The sequence below is a fragment of the Procambarus clarkii genome, chromosome 12, assembly GCF_040958095.1.
Source record: "Procambarus clarkii isolate CNS0578487 chromosome 12, FALCON_Pclarkii_2.0, whole genome shotgun sequence".
Lineage (NCBI taxonomy): Eukaryota > Metazoa > Arthropoda > Malacostraca > Decapoda > Cambaridae > Procambarus > Procambarus clarkii.
The window spans coordinates 12,869,391-12,883,617 of NC_091161.1; the positions used below are offsets into that span (position 1 = coordinate 12,869,391).

The 14,227-nt window shown below is 43.8% G+C and overlaps 2 long non-coding RNA genes across 2 annotated transcripts; both read left to right on the forward strand.

Annotated features, from left to right (window-relative positions):
* The first annotated feature begins 6,721 nt into the window (after positions 1-6,721).
* LOC123772969 (uncharacterized) lies at positions 6,722-9,463 on the forward strand. The gene is made up of 2 exons (XR_011228180.1): positions 6,722-7,251; positions 7,612-9,463. It is a non-coding gene; the product is annotated as an uncharacterized lncRNA (long non-coding RNA).
* A 1,137-nt stretch (positions 9,464-10,600) lies between these two features.
* Positions 10,601-13,998, forward strand: LOC123772970 (uncharacterized). Its single transcript, XR_006774728.2, has 2 exons — positions 10,601-12,545; positions 12,996-13,998. It is a non-coding gene; the product is annotated as an uncharacterized lncRNA (long non-coding RNA).
* Positions 13,999-14,227: the final 229 nt, after the last annotated feature.

Sequence of the window (14,227 nt, forward strand, 5' to 3'; positions counted from 1 at the left end):
TGTATGGATCTGAGACATATCTCAGTGTATGGGCTCTGAGACATATCTCAATGTATGGGTCTGAGACATATCTCAATGTATGGATCTGAGACATATCTCAGTGTATGGGCTCTGAGACATATCTCAATGTATGGGTCTGAGACATATCTCAATGTATGGATCTGAGACATATCTCAGTGTATGGGTCTGAGACATATCTCAGTGTATGGGGTCTGAGACATATCTCAGTGTATGGGTCTGAGACATATCTCAGTATATAGGTCTGAGACATATCTCAGTGTATGGGTCTGAGACATATCTCAGTGTATGGCTCTGAGACATATCTCAGTGTATGGGTCTGAGACATATCTCAGTATATAGGTCTGAGACATATCTCAGTGTATGGGTCTGAGACATATCTCAGTGTATGGGTCTGAGACATATCTCAGTATATAGGTCTGAGACATATCTCAATGTATGGATCTGAGACATATCTCAGTGTATGGGGTCTGAGACATATCTCAGTATATAGGTCTGAGACATATCTCAGTGTATGGCTCTGAGACATATCTCAGTGTATGGGTCTGAGACATATCTCAGTATATAGGTCTGAGACATATCTCAGTATATGGCTCTGAGACATATCTCAGTATATGGCTCTGAGACATGCCTCAGTATATGGCTCTGAGACATATCTCAGTATATGGCTCTGAGACATATCTCAGTATATGGCCCTGAGACATATCTCAGTGTATGGCTCTGAGACATATCTCAGTATATGGCTCTGAGACATATCTCAGTATATGGCCCTGAGACATATCTCAGTATATGGCCCTGAGACATATCTCAGTATATGGCTCTGAGACATATCTCAGTGTATGGGCTCTGAGACATATCTCAGTATATGGCTCTGAGACATATCTCAGTATATGGCTCTGAGACATCACATGCAGCTGTGAACCTCAATTTAATCCAAGACATTGTTGTTGTTAAAGATTGGCTACCTGGAACAGAAAGTTCCAAGTAGCACGGGCTATGGTGAGCCCGTGAATCCAAGATATATAATGAAATAATCCCCATAACTTTGAATTTACTGAATTGTTGTAGCCTGTTACAGAAGGATCAAATTAAGGATAATCTGTTACAGATTAGGATAATCTCTTATCCTAATTACAAAAGGATAATAAAGACAGAAGGATAAACTTAGCACATGGTACACACTCACTTACGGTCGTGTAAGTGTGTCTAAGTGTGTGTAAGTGCCTAGTACACATGCCCTCGAGTTCAAGTATGTTTACTGAAACGATAAATGCATTTCAAGGGGATAGGGCAGCTTAGGCTATTTCTAAACTCCCCCAAGCCTTCAGGTGGAAGGAATTCGACCTACAAAAGCCTCATGAAAAAACACAGCAGACTCCAGTGGCGCAGTGGTAAGCCATTCGCCCTGCCCTTAGCCAGCGCTTTGGCCTGGGTTCGTATCCTGACTGGGGGAGGATTGACCGGGCGCCGAACCTGAACTGTAGCCTCTGGCGACATCAATTTCCAAGCCAACAGAGAAATCACGATGCCAATGAACAAATTCACAAGAGCTTTGATGTGGGATTGAATATATGAACCTTTTTACCGGGAGCCGAGCGGACAGCACAGAGGACTTGTGATCCTGTGGTCCCGGGTTCGATCCCGGGCGCCGGCGAGAAACTATGGGCAGAGTTTCTTTCACCCTATGCCCCTGTTACCTAGCAGTAAATAGGTACCTGGGTGTTAGTCAGCTGTCACGGGCTGCTTCCTGGGGGTGGAGGCCTGGTCGAGGACCGGGCCGCAGGGACACTAAAGCCCCGAAATCATCTCAAGATAACCTCAAGATAACCGTGTCATGGCCGACTAGAACGAGCCTGGGAACACCCTGGGTGTAGATTCGAACCCTGATCGCAGCTCTTGGTGAAATCGAGATGAAAGAGATCATGGCGGGGCGCTGAGACGAAAATATCTCTCTCTCTATTTTTTAATATTCAAGCGAGAGAGAGAGAGAGGTCGTATTTGCATGAGGAAGAAATGTTATTCTCTCTGTTATAGAAGCAGACCACGTGAGCTTACGTGCCGTACGTGGGTAAGGCAGGGCAGGGCACGACGGGCAAGCACGTGGACAAGCACGTGGACAGGGCAGGGTAGAATCAGTGCTACGTTCCGAGAAACCAAGACACTGGCATGGGCAGCGCTCCTGTGCCAGGTAAGTTACGGGTTTGCCATAGCCCGTGCTACTTGCCCCGCTCCTGTGCCGGGTAAGTTACGGGCTCACCATAGCCCGTGCTACTTGGAACTTGCTCCAGGTAGATGAATCTATAACAATACTGGTATGGGCACCGCTGGTCGGCCGAGCGGACAGCACGCTGGATTTGTGATCCTGTGGTCCTGGGTTCGATCCCAGGCGCCGGCGAGAAACAACGGGCAGAGTTTCTTTCACCCTATGCCCCCTGTTACCTAGCAGTAAAATAGGTACCTGGGTGTTAGTCAGCTGTCACGGGCTGCTTCCTGGGGGTGGAGGCCTGGTCGAGGACCGGGCCGCGTTGACACTAAAGCCCCGAAATCATCTCAAGAAACCGCTCCTGTGCCAGGTAAGTTACGGGCTCACCATAGCCCGTGCTACTTGGATATTGGAATCTATAACAACATCTGGTATGGTGACCAAACCATAGCTACCTTGAGGTTTTTCCGGGGCTTAGCGTCCCCGCGGCCCGGTCCTCAACCAGGCCTCCTTTTTGCTACACCCCCCCATCCCAGGAAGCAGCCCGTAGCAGCTGTCTAACTCCCAGGTACCGATTTACTGCTAGGTGAACACGTGCATCAGCGTGAAAGAAACTCTACCCATTTATTTCCCCCCTCCACCGGGAATCGAACCTTCAGAACTACGACCTATCGAGCGCTATCCACTCAACCAGCGTAAGGACACAAGCCGGGCCCCAAGAGCCAGAGCTCAACCCCCCTGGCAAGCACAACCAGGTGAATGCATCTCATCAGGGCCCGCAATAAAGGTCATATTCCCTTGGCTGCGCAGCGCAGATCTTCACGTGTTAATGGCGTGGCCGACAATGTTTACATCTAGCGAATAGCACTCCCTCCCCGCTAAACACACACCGAAACTACGACGTTGGTACAACGTTCGAACAAGTTTTAACATCTAACCAGTTATAACAACCAATATAGCAAGTTTTAACAACGTTCTAATACGTCATAAACACGTTAAGTCAAGATGTAACAACTTTATTACAAGTTGTAACAACGTTCTAATACGTCATAAACACGTTAAGTCAAGATGTAACAACTTTATTACAAGTTGTAACAACGTTCTAATACGTCATAAACACGTTAAGCCAAGATGTAACAACTTTATTACAAGTTGTAACAACGTTCTAATACGTCATAAACACGTTAAGCCAAGATGTAACAACTTTATTACAAGTTGTAACAACGTTCTAATACGTCATAAACACGTTAAACCAAGATTTAACAACTTTATTACAAGTTGTAACAACGTTCTAATACGTCATAAACACGTTAAGTCAAGATGTAACAACTTTATTACAAGTTGTAACAAGCGGGAAATAGATAGTTTCGGTTTGTGTTTCCAGGGGTCCAAACCCCACTACCAACCACAACTCCATGCAACCCGTTCTTGCTTATAGTCAATATTGGCTTATTTAATAAGCGCATACGTGACATACTAATTGTGAATATTTTACTTTACCTTGAAAAGCTTCATAGCAAACACCGACCTCACCTAACCTTCTTAGTATGTTAAGATAAGCTTCTTATTGCTTCTTAATTACAATTCAACATAATTACCAATCAACAACACCCTCTTCTCCCCCCCCCATTACAACCCCCCCCCCCTCCAAACTACACTCACCCCTATACTCATCCCCTTAAAATGTGATTCATGAAATTACGAGCTAAAATCTATTTGGAGGGTAGAAATAGCCTAAACTACTCTATCCCTTTGGTATGTATTTCCTTATTGTCTCAATAAACATACTTAAACTTGAGCTAAGATCAAAACTAGTATTGACTTATTAACTACCAATATTATCGGTCAAATATCTACTTTTGTCTATCGTAATCCGATACTCACCGGATTAGGCTGCCTTTATCTACTATTTTTTTATTTAACCTCAATACAATTATAACTTTATTCAATTTGTTTTGATTCACTTTATTAACTTTCAAACTTTGTTACGATAAATTATTTGATGTTGAGAAATTTTTTCTTGCTCGAGTTTTTATTTTTTTTTTACATAAAATGCTTTTCCAATCAAATTATTTTATACAATTTAAAGGAATTTTGAAAAATATATTTTTTTCACCAGTCGCCAAACTTTTTCACAGTTCTGGGCAGCGTCACTCATCCTGTGAGTGGACACACCGCCATAGTGACAGTATTGGGCAGCGCCACTCATCCTGTGAGTGGACACACCACCATAGTGACAGTATTGGACAGCGTCACTCATCCTGTGAGTGAACACACCGCCATAGTGACAGTATTGGACAGCGTCACTCATCCTGTGAGTGGACACACCGCCATAGTGACAGTATTGGACAGCGTCACTCATCCTGTGAGTGGACACACCGCCATAGTGACAGTATTGGGCAGCGCCACTCATCCTGTGAGTGGACACACCGCCATAGTGACAGTATTGGGCAGCGTCACTCATCCTGTGAGTGGACACACCGCCATAGTGACAGTATTGGGCAGCGCCACTCATCCTGTGAGTGAACACACCGCCATAGTGACAGTATTGGACAGCGTCACTCATCCTGTGAGTGGACACACCGCCATAGTGACAGTATTGGGCAGCGCCACTCATCCTGTGAGTGGACACACCGCCATAGTGACAGTATTGGGCAGCGTCACTCATCCTGTGAGTGGACACACCGCCATAGTGACAGTATTGGGCAGCGCCACTCATCCTGTGAGTGGACACACCGCCATAGTGGCAGTATTGGGCAGCGTCACTCATCCTGTGAGTGGACACACCGCCATAGTGACAGTATTGGCCAGCGCCACTCATCCTGTGAGTGGACACACCGCCATAGTGACAGTATTGGCCAGCGCCACTCATCCTGTGAGTGGACACACCGCCATAGTGACAGTATTGGGCAGCGTCACTCATCCTGTGAGTGGACACACCGCCATAGTGGCAGTATTGGGCAGCGCCACTCATCCTGTGAGTGGACACACCGCCATAGTGACAGTATTGGGCAGCGCCACTCATCCTGTGAGTGGACACACCGCCATAGTGACAGTATTGGGCAGCGTCACTCATCCTGTGAGTGGACACACCGCCATAGTGGCAGTATTGGGCAGCGCCACTCATCCTGTGAGTGGACACACCGCCATAGTGACAGTATTGGGCAGCGCCACTCATCCTGTGAGTGGACACACCGCCATAGTGACAGTATTGGGCAGCGCCACTCATCCTGTGAGTGGACACACCGCCATAGTGACAGTATTGGGCAGCGCCACTCATCCTGTGAATGGACACACCGCCATAGTGACAGTATTGGGCAGCGTCACTCATCCTGTGAGTGGACACACCGCCATAGCAGCATGTACAACACTCCCCAATAGGAAGAAAACCCGGTGGGTAGTTCATCCTGTCACTTGTACCCAGACACAACTGGGACTTGCCTAACTGTCTCAAATACTGCCCCACAAGGGGCTTACCATCTTACAACACCTCGCTCCTCCTGTCTAAATGTTCGAATTGCATCGTTAGATACATGGGTAATGTTTCACGATACTTTAATCACCTCATCTGAGAGCACATGGGTAAAGCTTACCTTACAGAACCTGACCCTTAGACAGGTTGAGTTTTCCGCTGTTTGAGACCAGTCTTAACCTCTCACAGCGGATATGAAGCTAAGTGCTGTACCACTGTACCACCACAACACAAAGCTAAGTGCTGTATCAGTAAGTCACAGAGGAGAAATAGGAGAACAATCTACTTAAGATTGGACAATCATTTAAAACTCTGATCTACAATGACGGCAAAGTTGATGATTGGAGTCCCACTTCTCATGTTCTATGACGTATGTGTTGACGTGGCTCATATTGTTTTTAAGGTGTGTTTGGGGCCAGAAAGTGGCAGATCTATATTTTGTGGGGCCCCGGAAGGTTGAAGTGTCATGTTCCACCATGTTCCACCACAGTGGGGTTGTTCCACTATGATTTTGTAATAAAATTAACGACTACATCCTAAATTTTGATTAAATGAGGCATAGACCCAAAATTTTGAAGCATTGTGGACTATAATCCCATCTAGGACCCTCTCCGAGATTAGGGGCCCAGGAGCTTAAGTTTCACCGGCTTGATAGAAGTTCCATCCCTTGGGCTAGACCCTTAACATACAAATACAAATTAAATTTTTACTCTGTGCTTCTCCTTCGGAATTTTAAACTTTCCTTTTTGAAAATAACGGTCAAAACTGGCAGACAAATCAAAGAGATTTAACTGAAACTTCGTTAAGTTTCTATTATTTTTCCTGGTATATCTTGTAAATAATTTTATGTTAACAATATTGTGTATTCCTTTATGCTTTGTGACCCTGTGAAGGTATATTGAGAGCTGCTTCAGAGATGAATGAAGATTAAGCCACCCAAGAGGTGGCACGGGCATGAATAGCCCGTAAGTGGTGGCCCTTTTGAGCCATTACCAGTATCAAAAGATGATACTGGAGATCTGTGGAGGCGCAACTGCACCCTGCGTGACGGGAGATGTCTCCCGGACCAAATGGTGACCAAATGGTGTGCTTCAGAGGTGATTGATTGATTGATAAAGATTAAGCCACCCGAGAGGTGACACGGGCATGAATAGCCCGTTAAGTGGTAATCTCTGAGGTGTCGTTGTGACGGGTATTCCACAAGAGGTGAAGGGCGGGAAGCGAGACGCAGAAGCACCAGTGTGTCATACACACAGACACTCACGTGGACAGTTGACGCCGGCAGTTCAGGTACACACCATTTGTATTCTATAACGTTTTTGTCTTTCCTCCTTAGGTCTCTCAACACGCCTACTTCTTCTCTCCCTCCCTCTCTCCGACACATGCCGCCGCCCTCTACCCTCTCTCTCCCACGCTTGGTGCTGTCCTCTCCTACGTCTGAGTCACAGACGCCCTTGCCCGCGGCCTATAGCTGGCCACAAGGGTATATAGCAGCGCCCGCAGCCCGTCTCCAACATTACGACTACGACCAGGGAGGCAGTCCAGGCTCACAGTCAATGTAAGTCTCGTCTAACAACATGCAATTTGCAAGGTGTTTTGTGTTGCATCTCCTCGTCTTCACAGTAATAATATTAAGACCATCGCTGGAGCAGGACGGACTGACAGCGGTCTATGTGAATGGCAGCAATTTTCTCATTGATATAAAGCGCTATTGTGATTTCCTGATGTACTTAAATAATAATATTATATGTTTGCTGTACACTTACAGTGAATCCGGTCTAGAGGAGCTGATGTATTAAAGACACTATCCAAACTAAATTAATATTAGACGTTTGGGAACATGTAAATCAGCCGTAGACAAATGAACTCTTCTCTCCACAGTTTTCCATCTGTAACACGAGTCTTTTTAATGTTACAGTGTTCGAAATGCGCAGCTTTACAAGTGTGATGTTGGTGATGTTACTGACGGCGTCGCTGATGTTGATGTGGAGCAATGTCGGCCACGCCCAGTTCTTGGGGGGGCGTCGCACCAGGAAGTACCGCGGCCCCCACCAACGCCGCAACAGACAACGAGCCATCAGAGCCATTCCCAACGACTTCATCGAAGGAGACAGCCAGCTAGTGTCTCTAATTGTCAGCTCAATAGAAAAGCGTTGATTCTGAAGCTACTGACGGAGGCCGCCTAGCTGTCCGCGCATTAGACAAGAGGCTTCAACATGCCTAATGTGATCTTGTTCCACAGTGATGGCTTTATCTACCCCACACACACCTCGGCCTCAACATACATGATGAATACGACGCAAACTTTACCAGATATTCATCCTCTTGGACAAAACATCGCTGCAAACATGGAAGAAAATGTAGAATAGAACCAATGAAGAGCAGAGGTGCCATAGGCATAATCAGAGAACACTGTATAAACATCAGAGGTCCGCGGTTGTTCAACGTCCTCCCAGCGAGCATAAGAAATATTGCCGGAACAACCGTGGACATTTTCAAGAGGAAACTAGATTTATTCCTCCAAGGAGTGCCGGACCAACCGGGCTGTGGTGGGTATGTGGGCCTGCGGGCCGCTCCAAGCAACAGCCTGGTGGACCAAACTCTCACAAGTCGAGCCTGGCCTCGGGCCGGGCTTGGGGAGTAGACGAACTCCCAGAACCCCATCAACCAGGTATCAACCAGGTAAACAGCGGCTTCCTTACATCGGAACACTGCGGGCGTCGCCCACATCACCCAAGTGTTCAGCACTTCTTAACGCTAACAAGAATATTGTATTCTTAACTAATAGATTAAGTAGATACAATAGTTACATCCCTGGAAACACAAACCGAAACTGTCTCTATTTTCCGCTTGTTACAACTTGAAATAAAGTTGTTACATCTTGGCTTAACGTGTTTATGACGTATTAGAACGTTGTTACAACTTGCTATATTGGTTGTTATAACTGGTTAGGAGGTGTTAAAACTTGCTCGAACGTTGTACCAACGTCGTAGTTTCGGTGTGTGTTTGGTGGGATGGTGGTAACTTTATCCTTAAACCTGTGTTCACCCAAGCTGCGGCCAAACCCAAAGTCACCGTAATAACTTTTTCTATATGATATTTCCATAAATCAAATTTTTATTTTCACACCATTTTAAAAGCTATAAAGGATCTGATTACAGTGATTACAATATATTTATATTTTTATACAGCACTAATCACTCGTAGCTTTTGTGTACAAGTAGGCCTATAGGTTAGAACCATTTTTTATTGTATTTACAAAACTTGGGTGAATTATTTCAACTCAAATTTAGGCTATGCTGCTCCAAGCTGCGACCCAAACCCAAAGACATCTTCATAAATTCTAAAAAACGGTATTAAAAAACGTGATTTACTCAGATATAAATTAATATATATTATAGTTTTGTGAAAAGTTAAACCTAGGGAAGGTTAGGCTAGGTGTTTTGACTTCCCTGGCCATTATTTGAACTCACAGTAGGTGGGTAAAGCCTTTAGAGAGGTGTTATTTTTCGAAAAGTAGAAAGTGAGTAAAACTGAGTTTGAGAAAAGTTTTAATAAGCTACAAGATTTGTGTCTATAGTGGAACACTATTCATAATTGAAGAGTCTGAGGCTTTCTCTCAAAGCTGTGTCCTGTAGACCTTTCTTACCCAATATAGTCTTAATATAAGCTTTGTATAAAGTTTTCATGTATATATATATATATATATATATATATATATATATATCCAACGTTTTCATATAAATATATATTTTAGTACAAAACTGAAAGATTCATGTTTTTCGTATCCTCCTGACGCTATTGTGTGTCTTAAAATTTTCTGTTACGTCAAGCACAGTTTCCATTATTTCCCTTTTAACCCTTAGACGACAGCCTACAGCTAAACCCTTAGACGACAGCCTACAGCTAAACCCTTAGACGACAGCCTACAGCTAAACCCTTAGACGACAGCCTACAGCTAAACCCTTAGACAACAGCCTACAGCTAAACCCTTAGACGACAGCCTACAGCTAAACCTTTAGACGAAAGCCTACATTTTAACCCTTAGAAGACAGACTACAGCTAAACCCTTAGACGACAGCCTACAGCTAAACCTTTAGAAGACAGACTACAGCTAAACCCTTAGACGACAGCCTACAGCTAAACCTTTAGACGACAGCCTACAGCTAAACCCTTAGACGACAGCCTACACTTTAACCCTTAGAAACCAGCCTAAACAAACAATTTGTTCAGATTCTGTACCAATTTTCATTCGCCATTTTTGTATTTGGTTTTTATCATATTCTTATAATCTTAATTTGTTGCCTGTTCTTTTGTACCATGAATACAAACTGCTAATTTGTCTGCCTTCATTGGCAGACAAATTGCGTTTGATTATCATTTATTTATGTCACACATATATGTAAGTCGCGTAGCTTAACGCAGGCTGTCCATATTCCGTTGCTTAATTAGCAAAGTTTGACATTCTGTTTCAAATTTCCCAGAAATGTAATAGTTTTGTACTTGGTCATAAACAATCACATCACCACTACATTTATGTTACATTTACATTATCAGACATGATCACCACCTACAAAATTCTCAGGGGAATTGACAGGGTGGACAAAGACAATCTCTTCAGCACGGGTGGGACACGAACAAGGGGACACAGGTGGAAACTTAGTACCCAAATGAGCCACAGAGACATTAGAAAGAATTTTTTCAGTGTCAGAGTAGTTAACGGATGGAATGGAGTACTCAGGTGGAAACTGAGTACCCAGATGATCCACAGAGACGTTAGAAAGAATTTTTTCAGTGTCATAGTTAACAAATGGAATGCATTAGGAAGTGAAGGCGATGAGTCACAATAACGTGGCTGAAGTAATCGAATCACAATCGACTTGAGAATGGTCCAGGACGGACCGAAACGTCGTCGTCTCTTCAATTTCTAGTGTGTGGTCTGGTCAACATTAGGAAGTGATGTGGTGGAGGCTGACTCCATACACAGTTTCAAGTGTAGATATGATAGAGACCAGTAGGCTCAGGAACCTGTACACCTGTTGATTGACAGTTGAGAGGCGGGACCAAAGAGCCAGAGCTCAACCCCCACAAACACAACTAGGTGAGTACTGGGTACCGAATGGGAGATGAAGTCCATCAGGAAACGGACAGAGAGAAAGATCTAAGAGTTGATATCACGCCAAACCTGTCTCCTGAAGCCCACATCAAAAGAATAACATCAGCGGCATATGCGAGGCTGGCTAACATCAGAACTGCCTTCAGAAACCTGAGTAAGGAATCATTCAGAACCTTGTATACCACATATGTAAGACCAATCCTGGAGTATGCGGCCCCAGTATGGAGCCCGTACCTTGTCAAGCACATGACGAAGCTGGAAAAAGTTCAGAGATATGTGACTAGGCTAGTCCCAGAAATAAGATTCAGATTCAGATTCAGATTCAGATGTTTATTCAGGTAAGGTATATACATACAAGTGATGTTACATTAATGGATTGATATATAGATAGAGCTAGTACATACAATGCCTAAAGCCACTATTACGCAATGCGTTTCGGGCAATAAGAGGAATGAGTTACGAGGAAAGGCTGAGTGAACTACACTTAGGGGAATTGACAGGGTGGACAGGATGGATTATTTAACACGGGTGGTACACGCACAAGGGGACACAGGTGGAAGCTGAGTACCCAACTGAGCCACAGAGACATTAGAAAGAACTTTTTCAGTGTCAGAGTAGTTAGTAAATGGAATGCATTAGGAAGTGACGTAGTGGAGGCTGACTCCATACACAGTTTCAACTGTAGATATGATAGAGCTCGAGAAACTCAGGAATCTGTACACCAGATTCACATATGGAATGTGGAATAGGAGAACATAGACCCCACACAACCTATATATTATGTGAGAAATCTTTAAAGAATTCTGATAAAGAAAGAGATCTAGGGGTGGTTCCAGATAGAAAATTATCACCTGAGGACCACATAAAGAATATTGTGCGAGGAGCCTATGCCACGCTTTCTAACTTCAGAATTGCTTTTAAATACATGGAAGGCGATATACTAAAGAAATTGTTCACGACTTTTGTTAGGCCAAAGCTAGAATATGCAGCAGTTGTGTGGTGCCCATATCTTAAGAAGCACATCAACAAACTGGAAAAGGTGCAAAGACATGCTACAAAGTGGCTCCCAGAACTGAAGGGCAAGAGCTATGAGCAGATGTTAGAGGCATTAAAAATGCCAAAACTAGAAGACAAGAAAAAGAGGTGATATGATCACTACATACAAAATAGTAACAGGAATTGATAAAATCGATAGGGAAGATTTCCTGAGACCTGGAACTTTAAGAACAAGAGGTCATAGATTTAAACTAGCTAAACACAGATGCCGAAGAAATATAAGAAAATTCACTTTCACAAACAGAGTGGTAGACAGTTGGAACTAGTTAGGTGAGAAGGTGGTGGAGGCCAAGACCGTCAGTAGTTTCAAAGCGTTATATGACAAAGAGTGCTGGGAAGACGGGACACGACGAGCGTAGCTCTCATCCTGTAACTACACCTAGGTAATTACCAGTAGAGTGACTGTTGAGAGGCAAGACCAAAGAGCCAGAGCTCAACCCCCGCAAGCAGAACTAGATGAGTACAACTAAGTGAATACACCCTCTCCCCCCCTCTCTCCCTCACATGCTGCTGCCCTCTACCCTCTCTCTCCCGCGCTTGGTGCTGTCCTCTCCTACGTCTGAGTCACAGACGCCCTTGCCCGCGGCCTATAGCTGGCCACAAGGGTATATAGCAGCTCCCGCAGCCCGTCTCCAACATTACGACTACGACCAGGGAGGCAGTCCAGGCTCACAGTCAATGTAAGTCTCGTCTAACAACATGCAATTTGCAAGGTGTTTTGTGTTGCATCTCCTCGTCTTCACAGTAATAATATTAAGACCATCGCTGGAACAGAGCGAGAGACTGAAAACGGTTTATGTGCATGGCAGCCATTTTCTCATTGATATAAAGCGCTATTGTGATTTCCTGGTGTATTTGAATAATATTATTGCATGTTTGCTGTACACTTACAGTGAATCCGGTCCAGAGGAGCTGATGTAATGTATTAAAGACACTATCCAAACTATATTTTACACTTCTAAACTTTTTTCTTGAGCTTCTCCATCCTCTTTACTCTCCAAAAAAAAATATCCACCATAAACGGATTAATCTTAGACGTTCGGGAACATGTTGATCAGCTGATGACATTCTAAATGAACTCTCCTATCCGCTATTTTTCATCTGTAACGCGAGTTTATTAAATGTTTCAGTATTTGCGATGCGCAGCTTTACAAGTGTGATGTTAGTGATGTTACTGACGGCGTCGCTGATGTTGATATGGAGCAATGTCGGCCACACCCAGTCCTTAGGGCATCGCACTGGGAAGTATCGCGGTCCTGATCATCGCCGCGACAGACATCGCGAAATCAGAGCCATTCAGAACGACTCTAACAAAGGAGACAGTCGGCTAATACCTCTAATTTTCATCGCTATAGAAAAGCGCTGATTCTGAAGCTAGTGACTGAGGCTGCCTAGCAGTCTGCACATGAGACGAGGCTTCAACTTGTCTAACGTGATCATCTTGTTCCACGGCGATTTATTGTATTATATTCATTGTATTATTCATTGTATTATTCATTGTTATTATTTTAGTTTTGTGTAAAGTTAGACCTAGGGAAGGTTAGGCTAGGTGTTTTGATTTCCCTGGCCATTATTTGTACTCACAGCAGGTGGGTAAAGCCTTTAGAGAGCTGTTATTTTTCGAAATGTATAGAGTAAGTAAAAGTGTGTTTGAGAAAAGTTTGAATAAGCTGTAAGACGTGAGTATAAAACTTTATATTCATAGTCAGAGGGCGGCTGACTATGATTGAATCCGCCGGATTCAATAATCCGGCGGATTCAATAATCCGGCATGTGCTGGATTATTGAGAAGTTGGCCAATGTTGTTGGCCAATCTTCATTTGGTTGATGATGGGTTGAATCTGGTTGTTAATGTGCAGAATTCACCCACTTAGGAGGGTAGAAATAGCCTAAGCTACTCTATCCCTTTGAGATGTATTTTTTTCTTGTCTCAATAAACATACTTGAACTTCATCCACTAAGAAGAGAGACTTATCCCGTACATGGAGCCGCTGAAGGCTTACTCTCAAATCTGTGTCCTGAAGACCCTTGTTACCCAATATAGTCTTAATATAAGCTTGGTGTCAAATTTTAATGTGTATATATGTATACAACTTTTTTCATATAAATATATATTTTAGTACAAAAGTGAAAGCTTCATGTTTTTTGTATCCTCCTGACGCTATTGTGTGTCTTAAATATTTTCTGTTACGTCAAACGCAGTTTCCATTATTTCCCTTTTAACCCTTAGACGACAGCCTACAGCTAAAACTTTAGACTACAGCCTATAGCTAAAGCTTTAGAAGACAGCCAACTGGTAAACCCTTAGACGACAGCCTACAGGTAAACCCTTAGACGACAGCCTACAGGTAAACCCTTAGAC